The sequence below is a fragment of the Numida meleagris genome, chromosome 2, assembly GCF_002078875.1.
Source record: "Numida meleagris isolate 19003 breed g44 Domestic line chromosome 2, NumMel1.0, whole genome shotgun sequence".
In the NCBI taxonomy this organism is placed as follows: Eukaryota; Metazoa; Chordata; class Aves; order Galliformes; family Numididae; genus Numida; species Numida meleagris.
In genome coordinates, this window is record NC_034410.1 from 4,646,390 (window position 1) to 4,660,904 (window position 14,515).

General features: G+C 43.1%; 1 protein-coding gene across 1 annotated transcript in view; it reads left to right on the forward strand.

Moving 5' to 3' along the window:
- Window positions 3,904-14,515, forward strand: part of LOC110394380 (sodium channel protein type 5 subunit alpha-like) — a 222,397-nt gene continuing 211,785 nt past the window's right edge. Inside the window, exon 1 of the mRNA XM_021388192.1 lies at window positions 3,904-3,976. The gene's annotated coding sequence lies outside the window, so the exon portion shown is untranslated. The remainder of the gene's footprint in view (window positions 3,977-14,515) is intronic.

Here is a 14,515-nt window from a genome sequence, read left to right on the forward strand (position 1 = left end):
TCTCTCAATAGGTGCACAGTGGATTTGCTTTGTACTAGAGAATACAACAGCTCTGTGCCACTGGAACACAGGGGACTCTATTCCTTCCCCCCAAATTTAAAGTTAATAAGTAAAAATTAATTAAAATAATTAATAAAATTAAATGTTTTTAGTTGGCTAAAGTGATTTTTTTAAAACACATCCACTTAGTTGTAATTGACCACAGCTTAGGAGCTGAAGACACTGCATTGTGGGATGCCTCACTCTGTCAGATATCTGCTTCCCACAATGTGCAGAAGCAGAAATGAGCCACACCTGCTATTTTCATTGATTTGGGTGTGCACTAAACAGTTCTGGCATTGCATCATTTTATGTATGAGATTATGTATTTAAATAATCACATACCCAAAGTTAATACAATGTGTCTTTGCCAGGAAGGGGTATTTTTGATTGGTGATTTGATTTCTAGAGTTGCTCTGAAAGTAATACCTCCTATTTTATGATGTTGGCCCATGACATCAGAGTTGGATGTCAGTGGTACGGCAGTAGAGGTTGAACCCTCCCACCAATGTTTTGTTACAGTTTGTTGCCCTGCAAAATATAATTTGGTGCCCTCAGGGATTTGTTTATCAGTGTGAGGACTGACAATGACATCTAAGGCAAATACTGCCCTGTGCAGAAGCCCCTCTGAGTAAGGGTGACATCATTCTGGGGAAGGCAAGTTTCTTGGTATGCTCTTAAATTCTGCTGGTACTTCTCTGAACTCTCTTAACTTTGGGTCCTACTAATGTCAATACTCCAATAACAATGGAAATGCCTTGAATACTTGCACCCCAGTCACAGAATCATAGATTTAGACTGGAAGGGACACCTTCAGTTCCAACCCCCTGCAGTGCACTGAGTGGCTCCAACCACATCAGGCTGCTCAGGGCAGCCCCATCCAACCTGGCACTGTGCACCTCCAGGGATGGGCATCCACAGCTTCTCTGAAGAGGAGTTAGAGAAAAAAAAAAACACACACAAGAAAAGATATGTGGAACTGACCAAAACAAGCTATTTTTTTTCATTAAAGTCAGGATCTGTAGTGACTTTACCACTGAGACTGCAATCATAATGGGATCGTATTGATCACTCATTTCAGTGATTCTCGGCTACTTGGGGAAATCAGTGGAGCTGCATTGCACTTTAAAGCAAACAGAAGTACTTTCTCTCATTTTCCAGAGACCTTTGCAATTCAACAACTGCAAATTAAAACTGGATTAAATGCAGAGAAGCAATACTAGAACAAACAGCATTCTTTGTTATGAAAAGAGATCCAAGTTTGGATTGTTCAGCTTAGAAATAACAGTGCAGAGGATGCATTGTAACACCTGGTACATAAAGCAGTGGGAAAATACATGCAAGGGAGAAAGGTATTTAAAAGACATGTGGCATAGCCAGGAAGGAAATTACCTTAGAAATTAGAAATATATTCTGCTCTGAGGATGGGGCTATGAAACCACACTGCATCAGAAGCAGCAGAGCCAGCTTCATTGAAAGGTGAATAGTTGTACATTTCTTCAAGAGATTGTGTGCCACCACACTTTAAAGAGGTGTGACCTGGCAGACCCCCAGGCTTCTACTAGGAGCAATTATAAAATCACCAGTTAAGAGTGGGATCTGCACCAGAATGGTGAAACTTGTTGAATGCTTCCTCCTAGTGGTTTGAGATCAAAATGACATACTCAAAGTGCAAAAGAAGTTCAGAGTTCTATGTCAAGTACAGAGGTTGAGACATAAAGACACAAATAATGCTCTTAAAAAGAGTGCTAGCAACAATCAGAGGGCTATATAGATGAGACGATTTAAAAAAATAAAGATGCAGGAATGTCTTAGAGTGAGGCACTAAGGAAGTTTTGGACAGCATTAGAGTTCAAGATTATCAGTCTGTCTATCTTTCCATCCATCCATCCATCCATCCATCCATCCATCCATCCATCCATCCATCCATCCATCCATCCATCCATCTATCATAGGTATATATAATAGTTAGACCAGGTAAATATTCTCCCTTAGGTTTAAACGATACTCAATACAGGATTACTTTTTCCTTGCCTAACAGGATATGTTTGAATGGAAATGTGAGTACATCCGTGGATGAACACAGGAGAGAAGTGAAGCAATCAAAAAGGGGGCCAAAGTAATCCCTGCTCAGAAATGCTGCTGAGAGTAGGCATGTGGACCTACAGATCTCTCAGTGAGGGTTTTGTAGGAATGTGACAAAACAGGAAAGATGGCAGGATGAAAAACATAAAATCAAATCCAAAAGTAATGCTTATATTTGAAAAGGAGGTAAAAAACAATTCAAGCAATCAGAGACTCACTAATCTGAACTGAGTGTGTTTGAGGGTGTTGGAACACATTTTGAAGGCAAAACAACAAAAGACTTAAAGATAAGTGGGAAATTGAACAAAATAGGTCTGAAATCTATTTACTAAGAAAGAAAGATGTGGCAGATCTTATCCACTAATAATTTGATAAAGCTGCGTCAGATGGGCACCTGTAGTTAACATGTATTTGAAAAGGGAAAACTGCTTCTGTCCACCTTGTGACAGATCTCTTGCAAAGATCAATTGCATTTAGCAATATTTTATCCATAACTTGAACAATGAAGTCCAGGAAGCATTAATGCAATGGGGAAGCATCGGTGAGACCTCATCTGCACCCTTGTATGCACTGGTAAACGGTGCTCAGGGAAGATTCATACAAAGCAAACAAGAATTAAAGGGCTTCTACGATAAGGGATTAGAAAGGTTTAGAAAGAAGCCTGGAAGCCTAGTTTGCTTAATCCTGCAAAATGAAAATAGTGGGGAGAGATGTGGCTGTTTCTGAGAGGGGAATAAATGTCAATGAGGGTTAAACTGGAGCACAGAGCAATGCTTATTTTGAGTACAGCCTGTATCAAACACCCTTCCAAGTGCATACAGCAGTTGCAGCTTCCCCACTGCAGTTTTGCATGCAGTGGAATGTTTCCATGATTGCATGTCTATGGGCCAAGCCTCTGGCATGGAGAAAAGCTGGAAAATGCACTAGAAAATCTGTTATCCACACTCTATTGAAACAGGAGAACAAACTGCTCCAGAACAACAGCATCTAACGATTCAAGGTGTGTTTACTATGTCCCATCCATTGAGATCTAGAAGGTCTGCTTTTTGATGGTATGAGCACCAACCAACTGAGAGGGGCCTGGGTCATCAGGGCAGGTCACTGGGTTATAAATATGTCTTGTCTCCACAGAATGGAGCAAGAAATGCAGGTTTAAAGGCAGCCAAACACCTTGCTGCTGGGTTTACTCTCCTTTCTGTTGTCTTCTGGGTTTACAGCTCTTCACCTGCAGACAACAAGGAAAATGTTTTCTCCCTTGGTACTTTGTTGTACAGTTACTTAGCCTTACACTTAAAATCACAAGGCTGGCTTCTCATTTAAATTAGCTTGACTTCAGCTTCAAACCACTGGTTCTTGATATACCTTTAATGTTACATTGAAAGGTTCTTCAGTATTTGCTATTTCCATTCAATGAAAGCACTTTTTCACTATCAGCACTCTAATGTGAGAGGAATGACCTCTTAAAGTGCTTCGCACAGACATTTTCCCCCGCAATCAAATAATCTTTTGGCTCTTTTCAGAGTCTTCCTCAGTTCTCCAACACACAACATATGCATGATGCTCCTGTATCAGACTCTCCAGTCTCATAAGTACTGTATGTAATGTTCATTAGGATTCTGTTAGGATACAGCCAGTTTTCTCTCCTCTGGGAGCTGAAGAGTAGGGACTGGCTGTCAGGAGCTTTATAGGATGTGGCAGGGAAGGAGTTAACCCATGGGGCCATCAGCACAGCTGGAAGTTATAAAAGATCAGGGTTAAAAAAAAAAAAAGGAAAGATGGAAAGAATAGGAGGAGGAGAAGAGTGTGTAGGGCAGAGGTGATCTGGAAGAAGAGTCTCCTAGATCTGTTTAAGGTAAGGTTTGGAACGGTTGGTCACTGTTTTGGGGGAGAAATGACTGAGGATGAGCAGATGGAGGAACACTTGATTGGTCTGAACAGGGCTGATGAGGATCAAAATGGTGTATGTTTTCACATATGTGAAAGGAGAAAATTCATTTCCTCATTGTAGCTCTTCACAAGACTAGTAAGCTGGGAATGATTGACATGTTTCTTGTTTTCTCCCTTCAAATTACTGTTTAATCTTGCAAGGAAATGTCTTTTCTGTCACAAGAAGCACTTGTTTGGTGAGGTTTTAGAACATTCTGCTTGGTGATCTTGAAACTTGAACTCTTGAACTTGAAACTAAACTCTTTTTGTTCTTCCCCCCTCAAATGGGGAAGGTATCAAATAAATCTGTTCTGTTATTGTGGTTTGGCACTGCTCAATCCCTAAAACCATTGCTGGCTGTGAGAGTCCCTGACAGCATGGTCTGGAGTTCATCTCTCGCTAGCATGCACGATGTTGTTCACATCTCAGACTCATGTTTTTGGCAGGCCTCTTACCTAGATGTGGTTCAAGTTGTGTTTTCAAGGTTGTCTTTGCAATGTGAACACAGCTTCATGCCCAAGTGGGAACCAAGCATCTGATGTGGTGATACTGCATCATGGGATGCAACACAGGAGCCATCCTGTGCCATAGATATCTCTCAGACAGCACTCTAGAGAAGTGACCTCATCAGGTGACTGAATGCAAGAAATGATGTGAAAACATGTACTGCAATGATGGATTTTAGTTGATATCAAGCTGTAGGCCAACCTCAGCAACGTTTGCTTATTCAACCTCAGCTGCCCTATTGCTATGGCGTGAATGAAGTGCGTGTTACGTGGGGGACTGTTACTGTCCATGTTTGCTCTAAGCCAGCGTCAATTTTTAGTGTCTCAGTGGGTCAGGTAACATGTATTGCATGCTATTTGTTGGTATAAATCACAGAATTGAGATGTTTGACTAAAGTGGAGGATGCTGAAGCTCTCCATGCAAGTGTTTGCCAGTCCTTCATAAGAGAGACAGCTCTTTGCTCTCTTGAAAAGTGTATGACTCGCTCCTGAGAAAAAGATACGGGCAGTAAGAATTCTATGAAAATTTAATGGTGGAGTGAGGATATGCCTATTTCCTTCACTCTGCCCTTCCTACCGGCTCTGACTGTACTGTATGACATGCCTGGCTCTCTATATAGGCAAATCTTCTGCAAGTGCATGTGTCGTAGGGCAACCCCAGACAAGTAGACTGCTGTGGGGGACCCCTATGGGATGGGAGAAACACTGCAAATATCCTTCCTGTGCACAGTTGGAATTAATTTTGCCTCATTTTCCCAGAGATCTTAATTTGAATAATTTATTGTCACCATTATATGTACATATGTATATATATCTTCCCTGTTGTATTTGGAGGTTTCTTTCCAAGTGACTTTTTTCAGGGAAAAGGCAGCTGGAGAGTTTCCAGGTTCATCTGACAAATACTTCCCATTTTATCAACAAATTCCCTCTTCTGTTGAAGCTATGCCATGGTAAGGAAAAAAAGAAATTATACCCACTGCACCCAACAGTTAATTCATGCTAATTCATTTCTAATTGCTCTAGGAAATTTGATATAGCTTGGTTGATGTTGCTGAGCCCATTTATACCAGCTTAGAACCTCTTCTGTTAGAACTTTTGTGAACTTAACTTAGGTTGTAGAGGCTTTGGTTTTATGTTTGTTTTTAGTAAGCTATGTGACGAGCTCATATTACATTTATACATCAGAAACAATCCTGAATTTCTTTTTCCCATTTAGATTTAACTGTGTTCTGAGTCAGTCTTAGATGCATTACAAAGCCTTTTAGCAAACACGATGGTATCTCCTCATACTTAAATTCTGCAAACTTTCTTCAAAATCCATTTTTTATTTATTTGCACAAGCCTTTGCAACCCATTAGCTGACATCAGCGCCAGTATCTGATCCAAACAGCATCTCTTCAGACAAATAAACCAATTATGCTGTGCTTTTCTGGACAGCATCCCCCTTCTCCCGTAATCTGTTTCTGGAGTGCACCTTCAGGCAGTGCTGATTCCTCAGGAGGATGTGGTCTCCACCTTTCTCTCAGGATAAGACTGGGTGTCTTAACATCTTACTTCTTAGACAGTTCAGATGGGAAGAACCCAGCTAGACATGCTGTGTATCTATTGTTAATGAGAGTACAACTCTAGCTCTGGGCTAAAGATACATTCAGTGCAGGGGAGAAAGACATCTCTAGAGGCTGATGAATTGTATCCATATGGGGATGGGGAAATCAGGTATATCTAACTGGTGACTTTTTGGAGGGTAGATGTGATATGGCTTATTCAGTGGTGGTTTTGCCTACCTTTTAGACACCTAGATGGGAGCAGACAAATCCCACAATAACTCGTGCAAGGTGAGAAGAACCATGCAAATATCACAGCTGTAAAGCAGCAACCTTGCTGGGTTTACAGGACAGTCTCACTTTTAGGAGAAAGTCCTGGACTCCACAGTAAGGCCAAATCTGCTTCAGTCAGTTTGCCAAGTGAGTCCCAACATTCATTTCAGTCCCAGAGTTTCTTGTGTAAGTTAGAGCCCTAACATTGCCATGGCCTTTCTGTCTAAGGAGATAACAGGGCTTGATATAGTTATTAATGCTGTATTTCTCAGGAAAGTTCTTGCTGGGTATATTTTTGGAACCAGGCATTCAGAACGTGTGGACTTGGAGATCTCATCCTGCTTTGTTGTTTCTTTGTTCTGGAAGAAGTGATTCCTATTGTTTGATAAAAACTGGTGCTGTTTGTCCACTGTACAGCCTGGGTTTCACAGCTGATCTTGTCTGTGTGCCAGATACTACACTCGGGGCAGGAAATGAGACTACAGAGTGGTGATATTCTTGGGGAGTGACTGACATGAGTGAGTTACTGATGTGTTGCAGAAAAATAGTACGATGGTGGCTGCAGTAATTAGAAAATACGAGGTAAGCTCCCACTCAGATCAGGAGTGGGTACCATCCTCTTACAAATACTTATCCTTTACTTCAGACTGTCCACCAGAATTTCTCCTTTAGCATTCGTTTTCTTCCCCCTTTTCCTTTAATGTGAACAAGACTACAGAAAAGAAAACAGAAGTGAAAATCCATTAGAAAAAACAAAATATGAGCAGCGCTAGAGAGCAGGAAAAGCTTCTCCAGCATCTGTCCTTTCTACTGGACACCTGGGTGCCCACAAAGAGAGGCCACTTTTGACCCCATCCAACTCTTCTGGAGACCAAAGTCAACTGTTAGGATTTTGTGCTATTGTCTGGGGGTGGCTCTGTTTATACTGAGGAAAGCAATTCCCCTCCCAATATCTGGCAGAAGCCTCATTCCTCTCTCATTTAAAGTCACCCCCAAATCAATGCTTGAAAATGGATGAAAGAATAAATGAAAAAACCTCTCCAAGAGAGCACTCAAACTCTGCAGGAAAAAAAAAAAAAGCTGGACTTTGCTTGTTGCTGAGGAGAGCATTCAATATCCAGCAAGGGTCTGACCCTGCACTCAGAGGGGGTCAGCTTGGAAAGCAAATGCAGTTGTTCAGTGTGCGCATTGATGTCCTTTAATGCCAGATTTCCAGTCAAGAGCAGTGCAGTTCTTAAAGGCTCCATTTATCAGAGGTAGGATACTGCATTAAGGATGAAGTACAAAAAGCTGAGAGCCTTCAGCAATTATAGTTTTGTTTAAAATCTTTTCTAAACCAGAGGGATTCAAAGGATTCCTTGATTTTTTTTTTTTTTTAACAGGGCAAACTTTCAGATGCTTGGAGGACCTGATGACTTCAGTATAGATTATCCCATCGGGTAACTGGTCCTGTTGCATTAGCAGCCAGATCCTGGTTGAGTGCTGTCCTCCCCTCTGTCCTTTCTTGTTATTGCGAGAGGCAGGCTGGCTCATTGTGTTAGGGTTACAGGTGAATGATGGCAGAGAGTCCTCTTATCGAGGCTCTAACTTAGTTTTAAAACTGGTTTGATCTTGTTGAGAAAGGAAAATGAGGGGCAAAGGTGTGATGGGAGCTGATGGAAGTTTGGAATTGGAAGTGTGAGGGGTGAGATATTTGCAGGCTGTGCTTGCAGAAAGGCAGACAAAGGAGAGAAGGAAGAAACCCAGAGACACGTGCGAGGCAGTGACTCTTCTCTTCGGTAAAAAAGGAAGCTGATGGATGGATTGGTAATTATTTCTGCTTGTGTCGTGTTTACTCAAACTGGAGGATGGAGAATTCCATGTGAAGGCAAGTCTCCCAGGTCTTACCAGTGTCTTTTGTGTTCACCAAGTAGGGAATGGCTCTAGTCAGCACAACCACAGTTTGTGAGTGTCTGCTTGTCACTGAATCCTTTTCTACTTGCAGCTTTCCACCCAGGCTTCCCCTTGCTGCCCATTCTCCTTGTGCCTTCATTGCACCAGGAGGATGAGTACCAGCACTCATGGGAGCTGTTGCTGAGAGCAACAAGGCTCAGCCAAGTTGTCCATGCACATGAAATATCAGGAGGAGAGTGTTAAATTGGAAGAGCTTCAGGGCAGGCCTTCTTGTCCTCCTTAAACTGCTCAGCTTGAAGAATCTTAAAAAAAACAAACTACTAATGGCAGTCCCAGGATGCAGTCTTTCCCCTCTTTTCAGAAAGCAAAATGATTTTGTCATATCTCTGTGCTGTTGCAGAAGTCTTGGGTTGGAAATGGGTGTAGAAATGGGCACACCAGAGGTAAGTGGCCATGTAGGAGTGATCTGGTGGACCAGAGATTTTGTGAGCAAAATAACACAGGTAGTCAAAGCTCTGTAGCCTACAGGCCCTGGATTTGCAATTAACAAAGTATAAGGCTGAAAACATCAGTGAGAAGAGCCAGAGAAAGGATAAAGATGCTGCAGAAACCTTATATGAAAACTCTACAAGAAAAAGAATAAGAGAGCTCAGCTTAATTTCCATCAAACGTGTCAAGCTTCTGTCAGAAATCCTGACTCATATAAACTCTTGTAAGCACATTTAGTCTGAGACATGGCCTGTGTGAGCTGCAGTAGGCGTACAGCAGTCCTAAGGATGTTCAGAAGATTATTTCCATGCTGGAAGATGTTGTGGTCTTTATTGCTTAGCTACGCTGAATCTTTCTACCCCAAGCACTTCCCAGAAACTGAAGTGGCAGTGTCTGAATACAAGCTAACAGGCATTACAATTAATTAGATGATTCAAATTAAAACAAAAAAAAAAAAAAAGGGAAATGGTTGATGATTCACTTAAAATACCGAGTAAGTGTACTGGAAGGAAGGTTGATTTTAATTGGTGTTAAATGGAGGAAAGGAGGGCAGCTGGACTGCAGTAAAAGGAAAAAGAGGGATAGGGATGTTAATGCAGAAAATGACTATATCACTTCGAGTTTGCCTTCAGTCCTTGTGGGGGTGTGCTCATTAGTTGTGCCTCCATGATGCACATGAAGTGCAAGCCTGCAGTTAGAAACATGACGAAGTGTTTGAACCTATGAGTAGTGTACAAGGTGTGACTCTAGAGGTACAAGTAATACAAAGATTTGCCCAAACTGCCTACCCAAAGGAAAAAAAATAGTGTCTAGAAGGTTTAAAGTTGTGGCAAATACGAGTTTACATAATGTGTGGTCAACCTTTTAGAATCTATAAAGCAGCAATATTTCTAGATGCTTTAGATTTTACATTGAATTTTGTCCTAGAAACAACGAACTACTTTTTTTTTGTCTGCCTTGAAGTCCTCTTTTTATGGAAGTCAGAGCTTGGTGAAGTTTAGATTTCATCCCTTAAACATCTTCCCATGGATTGTGAAGTCTATGTGTGCCTGATAGCTGTCTGAGAATCATAGAGTCATTAAGGTTGGAAAAGACCACTGAGGTCATCTAGTCCAACCATCAACCCATCACCACTGTGTCCACTAAACCATGTCCCTCAATTGAGAGGCTTCAGGGGTAAGGCAACTTCTGTGTCTTGAGTTTATCCTTCTGACCCAAAAAAGAGGGAACGTATTTATACTGTTGTCACTTTGCCAAAGCTCAGTGTGTGAATGCTCCCTTGTAGGAGAGCTTACTGAACCTGGAGTTTGTAAAACTGCTTGGAGGGGGTTGGCATAGGCAAGTTCATGTGAAGTTTTTCCAACAATCAGAGTGTCAGAAATTCATCCTGAGGAAAAGGCCTTCATTATAATGCAGGTGACACTGAAGAAATAGAAATCTTTGCTGGAAAACCAAGTACTGCTCTACAGACTTTAAAACGGTCTGTTGTGATAGAAAAAGGAGAAACGGTTTCAAACTAAACAAGGGGAGATGTAGACTGGATATAAGAAAAAGGATTTTGTGATAAGGGTGGTGAGGCACTGGCACAGGTTGCCCTGGGAGGTGGTGGATGCCTTTGTCCTTGTAGACACCCAAGGTCAGGCTGCAGGGGGCTCTGAGCATCTCATGGAGCTGTGGATGCCCATGCTCATTGCAGAAGAGTTGGACCAGATGGCCCTTAAGGCCCCTTCCAACACAAATGATTTTATGATACTGATGCTGCTAATCACTAGAGTCAATGTGAGCACTTTCCCTGCTTCCCTGCTCTCTAAACCACCTAATCACCAAATATTTGTGCTGTCCATGAGCATGTAATGGGACATAATTCAGTACAGCATGACCTTCATCCCCTTCCAAATTAAAATGCAGCTGTGTTCTGGTTTGACACTAGTGGCCTAATTGTGTGTGCTGGGGAGGTGAGCCATTTCCGGGAGGCACTGGGGAAAGGAGACAAACTAAATTTTACTTTAATGATGTGAGCTGTTATGCGTCTTTCAGGGCGTTGAATGCTTTCTTCACACTTGGACACGTTCACTGTCTGAGGCACTGCATGCCCATAACATTTTTTTCCCCTTAAATTAGATTAGCTCACTTCAGGATTACATTTTTGAGTCTAATTGAACAAATGTAGCAATTTAGCCAGGCGTTACAGGATTTCCCCATGGATGCTTGATGAGAGATGCTCCACAAGGATGATACACTTAATTAAAAGATGGAAGCTGAAGATTGATATGATGTATCAGCTGAAACAGCAGCAAGATTTATATCAGGGCCTCTTAGCTTATCAAAATCAAAGCAGGGGATGAGAAGAAACCCGGGCTCTGAGTCTTATTCTAGTGCTTTCCATAGCACAGAGGAGGTTTAGATGAGGGGGGGGGGGGGGGCGGAATCCAGCCCCATAAGTTTGCTTCATTTGCTCCCAGTGGGGCTGGGAAGCAGCAGGAAGGGCATTTGAGGGATCTAGGATCCTTGTTGTCCAAGAAGGAGTATGGGTCAACATGGGATGGCCAAAGCCCTTTTGCCTAATTAATACGGCAACGTGTCGGTGATAGGTCTTTCTTCAGCTTCAGTCTTCTGTCATTTTAGATGGGAAAACCCTTGTCCCGGTGTCTCCCTCTGTTTCGAAGGGATTTATAGCAAATAACAGTATTTTTTTTTGCCCGGTAGAGGGAAGTATTGGCTAAAGTGAGCATTGCCTATGAAACCCGATGGCACCCAGTGCTCCAGGAGCTTCTCATATTGCTTATCCTGATGGTAAAAGGCTTCATAGAGAGCCATGGTCTGTGAAATCAAAAGCACTCACACAAAAGTGGGAAGGCAGACTAAAGCCTTTCAAATTTAGAAGAAAATATGTGTGTATATATAGAGAGACAAATTAAGTTTTGCAGGATTCTGAGGAATTGTATTTTTTATTTTAAGAAAAAGAACAGTATGTTTTAAAGCAAATCTCTCCTCCAAACTCTCTCGTTTGCAAGAGCTGCATGTCTTTCCAGTTTCTTTGTTTCCTCAAAACAGGTGGCAACAAATGTGTGGGGATTTGGGATGAAAGGTTCTATAAATATCTTGGAACAATAAATGGCTCTTTGTAAGCAGCACTGCTGTCTGTAATTCCTTTAAGAGAGCAATGAATGCTTCAGAGGAAAAAGGTGGGTTTTTGGAGGGAAGTGAATAGAAAGATGACATCAACTGATCTCCCACATAGTATTTACTTTGCTGCTGGTGCTTCCATCTGACATGCACATTTATTGGGTTTCAGCTGACTCATATGAACTTCTTCACAGACGTTCGGTAAGTCAACATTACCTGAATGCTTCTTGGAGATTTGGGTAAGGCTGCGCATGTTTAATCAATTTTATCTCTCTGATCAATCTGTCTATAGGGTTCCAATTAACATGGTTGCTGTATGATGGGTTTTTTCCATTATGAATTGCCTGTGTCCCAAGGATGCTTTCCCTTTGCTGTGTGAGCTGTTGCCTGTTTGTTGTTGCACAGGTCCATACCCCCCCCCACCCCGATGTTTTACCTTTCAGCATATGCTCCTTGGTTGCATTTCCATAAAGCAGTGCTCAAAGGGAGGCAATTCATATATAGGAATTGAATGACACATGCATATTTGATCTGGAAACCTGGGGGTAAGTTTTTCTGGGCTGTCCCTAGGAGATAAGATGGGATACGGGGGATCCTCTCAGTCCTGTTTCTGGCATAGAATAAATACAGCAGATAGCTTTCCCTTCCTGTCCTTTTTCCTCTTCTGTCCTTCTTTATACCTTTTCCTTATCTTCTTTGTTTCCTCTGTAAATAGTACTCTGTGTTTCCTGTAAGCTCTGCTCAGACCAAGCTGATTTCATTACCAGGGGATCAAGGATTTGCTGGAGCTAGGAGTAATTTCTCCATTTCTAAGGGCAGATGAAAAGAGGATGGATCTTTCTTGTGCTTTTTCAAGATTTTACAGTGTTTCCTTCTTCCATGAGAAAGAGTGGCAGAGCTGAAACCTTAGAACAGCATTCCTCAATACTGGGTGCAAAGGAGAGAACAGGTGGTTGGACCAAAGGATGGGAACTTCAGTGAAAGCTCAGGGGCTTTCCCTTCTGTTCCCTGGCTGTGATGCATGCTAAACCTGTGGCACTGAGGTGCTGGTGGCTCTCCTGTGCCCTCACACTTCATTTCTGGGACCAGGCCTGGCACAGTCACTGCTGAGACTATTAAAGAAGGAACTGGGGAATGAAGCCCCATTTTCAGAAGCAGCCTCATGCATGGCTCTGTGGAAGCAGTCAGGACAGGTCTGAACTTCCTGCAGTGATGCTGGTCCCACTGCCCCATAGCTGGCTTTGTGCCCTTTTGATGATGTCCTTCCCCCTGCACAACCACCATTTGGCTTCATATCGAGTGATTAAAAAGGCCCTTCCCTGAAGATTTGTCTTCCTTTATCTCCTACCTCCTACAACATCCTGAACTGCTTCAGGCTTTCAGGGGCGGTTTTCCCATCAGGAACTTTCCTCCCTGCTGACATCCATCCTCCTCCGTCTTCACGCACCTCCATTTCCCTTTGTGTTCTTCATTTTCTAGTACAAACCTTTTCCTCCTAGCTCCTTCTCACCACCTGCCTTTCCCCTTTCTTCATTCTCTGCCTTTCCAGTCTGCATCTATGCCAACTGCGATCCCCTCATTTGTTAATTTCTTTGGATGTGAGCTTCCTTCTGAATTGACACCTGCCCATCACTCACCTTCCTAGTGCCACTGCTGCTTCTTTGGACCATTTTGTAGCATCCTCACTACTTTCCTGCCTGATCTGCTCCTTTCCCAGCATTTGTGTTGTAGAATTAATACCCAGCCCTCAGTTGCTTTCACAGGAGCGTTTCTTACTGCTCCAGGCTCTTTTCAGAGCAGTGTCATTCACTTCAGAGCCCATCACTGTATTTTACCTAGCTCAGAATTGTGAGGATTTTCTGCAGTTCTTCAGAAGTTTCTTCCAGTTTTATGACCCTGAATACTTCAGTATTTCTAGCAAGCTGTCACTCCTCTCTCCACCTATGGGCATCCATGTATGACCTTCCCACTTGTTGCCAGGCAGTTTATTTTTCAGCAAAAGCTGCTGTATTTGCCCACTTCTATGCCACCCTGTAAGCATGACCCAGACTCAACTCTTTCTTAAGGCCTGAAGCACTTGGGGCAGGGGGCTGCAAGAGCCCTTATGTTTGGTTGGGTTTGGTTATCCACAGGAAAAACCAAGTCCAACTTGGGCACTACTCAGCCTGCCCCTTTCCCCTGGGCGTTGAGATCTTCCTGTCCTGTCCCACTCCCCAGCATCTCTCCTCTCATGCCTCCTTGCTCTCAGTCAAACTCTTTTCCAAACCCCCTCAGCTGGCAACCCGCAGCATGCTTCACCCATTCCTCCTTCCTTTCCATGCTTCAACCATCTTACCTTCACCTCCACCTTTTCTCCCTGTTTTCTCCCTCCAGCCTTCCTTCCATGCCCCAGCACTTTCTTCTCTTCCATTCTTTCTTCCCCAGCCTTTCTCACCCCTTTCCATCCGTTTTCCCTCCCTCCACCATCCCTCCCTATCCTTCCTCCCCCTCCTCCCCGATTTCTCTCCCTCCTCCCACCGGCGGCAGAGGGCGCTGCGGGCCCGGCCCGCCCCAGCCCGGCTCCGCTCGGTAGGGCGGGGAGAGGCGGTAGGTGCCTCCCTCCCTCCCTCTGCCCTCCCTCTCCCCTCCCTCCCG